At 38.5% G+C, this 7,242-nt stretch overlaps 1 long non-coding RNA gene across 1 annotated transcript; it reads left to right on the top strand.

Moving 5' to 3' along the window:
- The first annotated feature begins 3,415 nt into the window (after window positions 1–3,415).
- On the top strand, window positions 3,416–5,338 carry LOC129410269 (uncharacterized). Its single transcript, XR_008632807.1, has 3 exons — window positions 3,416–3,513; window positions 3,666–3,729; window positions 5,289–5,338. It is a non-coding gene; the product is annotated as an uncharacterized LOC129410269 (long non-coding RNA).
- The last annotated feature ends 1,904 nt before the right edge of the window (window positions 5,339–7,242 follow it).

Genomic DNA, 7,242 nt, shown 5'->3' on the forward strand with positions numbered 1-7,242 from the left:
GTAACTCAGATCTGAGGCTGAGGGGGGGGGGGGGGGGGTCTGGGTCAGGATTTGCATTTTGAGTCTGAAGAGCTGCAGGTGTCAGACAGTGTGACCCCCAGCCCCCCGATCACAGCCGAGTATGAACCGCTACAGTGACTGATTTTATCTCGTACCACTGTGACAAATATCTTTTTACATGCTCGCACCCCACTGTCTTTCCCCTGGCTATCTGAGATCAGCAGAGATGGGCCACATAATGGAGATTATAAATGTCAGACTGGGTTAAAACCACAGATATGAGGGCCAAAAACGCACCAGCATGCACCCACCGGTTGCTTTTAATCTGATAGACTCATTCAGACCCTGGAATCATATTTTCTTTTCCTCAGTGACCCTGTGTTAACAATTAAAACAATTTTCTGTTGTTAAATCAGATCCAGATTGTATATATGTATGTATGTATATGTATAAAAAAAAATAATAAAATCATCAATAACCCATTATCTTTTCAAAGAAGTTAAAGTGGATACATTCTAAAGTACATTCTTATTGTTCAAAATCATTTACAGAAAAAATAAAAATATCTCTATTGGCTGTCTTTTAAAGGTGCACTGTGTAACCTTTCTACCTGCTTGTCTCAATGGTGATGTTATTGCTTTTGCCAAGATTGTTCCACAGTATGTCTATCAATCAATAATTCAATCACTGGTGTTTTTATTGCAGAAAATACCACAAAATACATGCAGTCTTACTGAGATTGTGCTTGCCTCTCCAATGATCTGACCTGTAACATGGTCTGTTGACACCCCCCTGCTTGTCTCTTGAGAACATGTTAGGTTAAGTAATAAAAAAATGAAAACAATCATATTTGTTTGAAAAGGTTGGGGGTTCGCTGGGTGTCCGCTACCATGGAGATGCTATTGCTTTGCCTGTAATGTTCCACAATATGGCATTAAACTTATATAAGAGGCATTTATTTCATTATGGGTGTTTTTATTGCTCAAAAACAGCTTTAAAAACCAGCACTCTTACTGTGAGTGGGGTCAGCTCTTCACAGATCCTGGCCTGGTGGCGTCTCCTGCTTGTTACCATGGAGACTGAAAAGATTAATGCCATACTTTGGAATACAGGAGGTAAAGCAATAACTTCTCCATGGTGACAAGTTACAGGCTGGCTCTCTACTTGAAAAGATACACAGTGTGACTTAGACTTAGACTTAGACAAAGCTTTATTCGACCAGCCAAGTGTTCAAGTGCATATGGTTTTATGATTCTCTAATTTTGACTTAATATAATGGATTATTAACTATTGTAAATACAAATTATAGTTGTACACCAATCGAGACGCAATTTGTGAAGAAAAGTTGAAAAATATATTGTAAATTACAGGAATAGTTCTATTTTAGACAGTTTCATTTGATAACATTACACTAGGGAGAATTTTCTGACACTTTGAACATTATTTAATCAAAATAATCTGCGTACATTAGAGCCGTTTTTTCCAACTGGGAAGTAAAATTTAAAACTTGCATATTGGCCAAAGTGAGAAAAAAGAGTGAAATTTCATCTTAAATCTTAACTATAATGGTCTTTACTGTGTTTTGGTCAGATGAGTAGTTTAATCTGTCATAGGCACTTTAAATCAGATCCAGCCGATCCACAGTACACTGGTCTCACCGCCACAGACCACAGGCACCACAGGCTGCAGGGAAAGCAGATTACCTCTCTTTATTGGCTCTCAGTCCGTCGTCACAAATGTCAGAGATTGTGACTGGAGACAATACGAGTCAAAACGTAGAGAAAGAGTCGCGTGCAGCTGACGTCTGACCCGCTCAGCCAGGACTGTGCCCAAGAGAGTGCCCACGGATGCCCAATCAATCCTCCATGACCAATCCGGAGACAGGAGACACACAGCCCATGGGGAACTGAGGGGCGGCATGAGGGAGGGAAGTGGGGACTGTCTATCTATACCACAAGGAAGGAGGAAAATGTATGTAGTAAATTTTGCTTGATTTGATTGTTTGACTTTCTGCTGGTAAAACTTTTCTTGGAATCATATTGGCACAGAAGACAGGACACAGATGGTTAAGTTTTCTTTAGTACAAACTCATTCACAACCTTGTTTTATTACAAACTGGATAAGAGAGCAGTGCAGTCACATTTTTGTAGTTCCTCCTTTGGACTTAAGTGTTCAAATATAGCTATTTACATATATTCTTTATGCATATTTAAGCAGATTTGCTCCTAAGCCCACAGAAAACTATCCTATATTTGACACACATTCTATACTTTCCTCTCTAATCAACTCATAGCTGTATTAAAATAAAGAAAAATCAGTTTTATTTGCCTTTTGTAGACGACTTTATTTACATCAAACTAAAACATTTCTCTGCATTGAATCCTGCAACCTTTGGCTCACGTTGCAGTCCACAAATCTATAATGACTTTCACTTCATTCATTTCTTCACCCAAAAAGTTGTTCCTTATCCAATTAGATCTTAAAAGTGGAGGACTCCCAGACAAAATTACGTTAATTGGATGAGTGAAATTGGATCAGATGAGTACGTAAAGTCTACAGGTCTCAAAGAGGATGTTTGCTAGAGGACATTATATAGACTTGACATTTGTTTTATCTTTTGCACACATCTTCTTCAAGAATTGGAAAGTTTACTCATTTTCTCCAGTATAGACTCTTGTATTTGTTTAATCTCTCTCGGGACTTTAGAAAACCACCTTTCAGTCAAGAGGGCTGAAACAGGCTGATCTATTATTTGCAACTAATCAATTACTGAAAATTTTGAGATCAAATAATTATTATACAGACTCCAAAACAGGCTGAGAGAAAATGTTCAGGCAGAGCAGTGTTTTAATCAAAATGTTTCATGAAAAATCTTTTTTTATTTACTCTTTCATTATCTATTCTACTATCAGTTCACATATTCCTTGCTAAGAATGTTTCACAATATGGTTTTGAACTCATCTATCTCACATTTATTATTACAAGAGTCTTAGCTTCTTAAAAATACTTACCTGCTTGTTTTCATCTCAACATCTCCAGGGAAATAGGCTGGTGATGTACCTTCCTCCAAAGAAGTTACTAGTACACCTCTGAATAAAAACAAAATCATCGGATTAATCAATGTATGTACTTCCACTTGAGTTTAGTATTAAAGCTCAGACTGTGTTTCTGTGTCCAAGAAAGTGCCTGATTTGTTTTCACCAAAACATTACTCAGCTGTGACATTTTCATCCTCGTTCCCACCTCATCTTTAGTTTTCTTTACTTTATTACAAGAGTGTGAAGTATTCAGAGTGAAAGAATCCTTCATTTCACTGGAGTAATACACTTACCTTCAAGAAGATGGCGCCCCCTTAAGTGTGTGGTCTGCATTCATTTAGTCAAAGAAGAGAAACCAGCTCTTCAAACCTCCAAGGATCCTTTTTCTGGTTCAGCACGGACTTCATTATCTGGCTCTAGTCCCAAATTAGTGGTGATCTTAAGCGCTGAATAATGTCATCTTGAGTGAAATGAGGTAGACTGTGTTAAAAGGTTGGACCTGTAGTGGTTCTATTGTGCGTGTGCGTTGGTATTTATGTAAATGTGTGTGTTTTTTGTCATGTGGTTTTTGTGTGGTACTGAGTGTCTTCACCTTATGTACCCATGCACTTGTGTTTTTCTTTTCAGATAGAAACAAGGAAGGAAAAGAAATGACATCACCTCCTAACAAAGTTGGATGGGGGATTTAAAGGTAACACAATTATTATTATTATTATTATGTAATTTTCACATTATTAAGCCATGAAAATGAAAAATAATTAGTATAATAGCTTCACTTTACCTTCAAATGGATGTGCGTGAATCCTTTAAACATCTGCAGCCTGCCTGGCCTGGTTTAGTCCTGGTTTAGTCCTCGTTTGATCCTGGTTTAGTCCTGGTTTAGTCCTCGCTTGATCCTGGTTTAGTACTGGTTTAGTCTTTGTTTGATACTGGTTTAGTCCTGGTTTAGCCCTGGTTTAGTCATGGTTTAGTCCTCATTTGATTCTGGTTTAGTCCTGGTTTAGTCCTGGTTTAGTTCTCGTTTGATCCTGGTTTAGTCCTTGTTTGATTCTGGTTTAGTCCTGGTTTAGTTGTGGTTTAGTCCTCATTTTATTCTGGTTTAGTCCTCCTTTGATTCTGGTTTAGTCGTGGTTTAGTCCTCGTTCGATGCTGGTTTAGTCCTGGTTTAGTCCTTGTTTGATTTTGGTTTATTCGTGGTTTAGTCCTCATTTGATTCTGGTTTAGTCCTGGTTTAGTCCTCGTTTGATGCTGGTTTAGTCCTGGTTTAGTCCTTGTTTGATTCTGGTTTAGTCCTGGTTTAGTTGTGGTTTAGTCCTCGTTTTATTCTGGTTTAGACCTCCTTTGATTCTGGTTTAGTCGTGGTTTAGTCCTCGTTTGATGCTGGTTTAGTCCTGGTTTAGTCCTTGTTTGATTTTGGTTTAGTCGTGGTTTAGTCCTCGTTTGATTCTGGTTTAGTCCTGGTTTAGTCCTGGTTTAGTCCTCGTTTGATTCTGGTTTAGTCCATGAGTGTGGATCTCTTTTTCATTGTGGTTCTCCTTGAGGTTTTTCTTTTGAGGGATTTTTTGAGGGATTTTAGTTGATACATACAGTATATTTCAATAGTTCTGTCATTTTGTGATTCAGTTTTCTGTTAAATACTGCTCAACACAACTATACTCAAACACAAACACTTAAACAAATTTGCTTCTAGTGGCTGATCTCAGGCTCTACATAAGTGAGGTGGACTGGACAACTCCCAAGCAACAAGCAGCACATGCCAGACATAAACTGATCAACTTATGAATCATGAGGAAATCAACACTGTGATCTAGGCCCAAAAAATGTTGATGACTTTTTTTTTTTTAGCATATCCCCAACCTCTCAATGGAACACACACAGTTTCCATAAAAACAGATGTGTATGTTTTGCTTTTTATTCGTCTTTCTCTATGTCTGTGATATACTGAAATAACAGCCAAACATTATTGTAAAAGACAAAAAGAAAAAAAAAAAAAAAGAGAGAGATTATCTGAAATTGTATTTGGATTCAAAAGTATCTGAATCTAGATTGCGGAAACATTAATTTAGTTTAATTTACCATTTGCACTGCTCTCAACACAGTAGGAGATCATGTTTCTTTTCCAGCTCAGCTCTAACTGTCAGAGGAGTTTAGTCTCACGTCTTCATGACTCTTTTGGCTCCTGTTGTCATAGTTTATCCGTAAAGCCATAAATGTTTGATAAATCAATTTGTTCTGATGTGTGTCTATTAGTGCTCCTGACACCGCATCACTGACCCTTTGATTGGAGGATAAGTCTCGGCTGCTGTGTCCATCTTGATTTGATGGCCGAAGAGGGGCCAGATTGACCTTTAACCTGTGCGCCTGAGCTGCTCCTGTCAGAGGGTTAATGAGTGACGCCTGCTCGGGGCAGAGCCTGAGTGACCGGGTCCATCAACCTCTGTGTGACCCTCCTGCTTCCTCCGCTGAGCTCTCCTACACACAAGCTCAGGTTTGTACAGCTGCTGCACAGCTTTCAGCCCTACTCCGTCCACGCTGTTGTGTAGTTCTTATATTTTATTTTACTATGGGCTTAAAATTGACTTTTCAGAGATTTTAACCATATAATAGTCATTTCTCCTCGCCATTTTCTCACCCAAAGTTGTATTTAGAGTGATTCGAGCATGTATGAGCAATCTTTAATCACTTATTCACTTATTTTCAAGATGTCATATTTCCGATACATTTTTTTTTACCTCCACAGGCATACACCTACTGTTCTGTACTTACTTTGTTCTCTAATTTTATTTTCTTAATCAGTGATATGTGTAGGATTTAGCAACATGGTGTACTCATTTTGGTATTTAAAAAAAAAAAAAAAAAAACACTGTTCATAACTAGTGTGATCTGCAGCTATCCATTGAAGAAGCTGACAACTACACAGGTCTTTGTTGTGATGAAGTTTACAGAAGTCAGTCAGTTAAGTTGTTTTAAATGAATATTGTAATTTAAAATGCGCAAATGACAACATAACGATCCACAAGTGTCATAGAGTATAACTATATAGCAATGACAAACAACATAAATACTCTAATATTAATTTGGACAGTTGTTCTTAGATTATGATAACTTGGTGTTTACTCAGCAGGGCCCTCCCACAGAGCTACAGCACCTCACCACCGCTCAGAAACAAGCCGAAAACCAGCCCGTCCCAGTTTGTTAAAGTGAACAGGGTAATGAATTTAAAGTGCTATAGCAGCAGCTCTCTGACATGCGGTTTTAGTGGGTGGGATATGGTTGTATGAATGTGGGGCTGGGGGCAGGGAGTCAGCCTCTGTGTACGTATGTGTTGAGGATAAAGATCTAGCAAACCAGCCTGGCTTAGTTGACAGGTGACAAGAGCTGTTTTCAATAGGGATTTTGTAATACCAACAGTGAGGAAAAAGCTGGCCTACCAAGGGACCAGTGAAAGGAGAGAAAGGGGACTTTTCTTTGGGGCAGTGAACGAACGGAGAATGGGCTCCGAGGGACTTAAGGAGCTCACTAATCAAACTGCTCCACCGTCTAGCGCACTCATTTTTATTCAAAACGTCCAAATGCTAAATCATGCCAATCGGATTGATCCCGATGTCAGTGCCTGTGTGGTATTCTCTTTCTCCTCTTTCGCTGTGTCCTCAACTTTGACATATCAGTCAAGCAAGGACAGGCCTGTTACAAAGCTCATGATCCAGGGCTGGTCTAATGGTGATGGAGTGGCATTTTAATGTTATTGATAAATTTCATTGATTTAACGAGAGCTCTCCACAGTCACTTTGAAACAGTATCTTTACACCACAACTATATTTTATTTGAGGTATTAAACAGTGTGTTTGCTGTAACCCAAATTCCAAAATCAATATTTATTTATTGTATGCAGGATATCCTTAAACATTATAAAGAGTAAAATAAATGACTTCAAATGTCATCCTATAGGCTACTAACAGATTATGGTATGTGTGTGGTAATAGGGAGGCATAATATTAGCATGAATAATGCCCAGAGAGCCACCTCACACACACAACCACACACTACTGCTCTGGTACACAGCACAGGAAGGGCCAAAATGCCATGTTAAGTGATTTCCATAAGATAGGCTGCAACAAACAAATCTGATATTGTTTGTATCTGTAGACATGATTAAGGACAACTCTGTCACCACATGTTAGTTCCTATGTACTAATTGTACAAT

This window comes from Boleophthalmus pectinirostris, unplaced genomic scaffold (assembly GCF_026225935.1).
Source record: "Boleophthalmus pectinirostris isolate CB_2022bp ecotype Guang Dong unplaced genomic scaffold, ASM2622593v1 HiC_scaffold_22, whole genome shotgun sequence".
NCBI classification, from domain to species: Eukaryota; Metazoa; Chordata; class Actinopteri; order Gobiiformes; family Gobiidae; genus Boleophthalmus; species Boleophthalmus pectinirostris.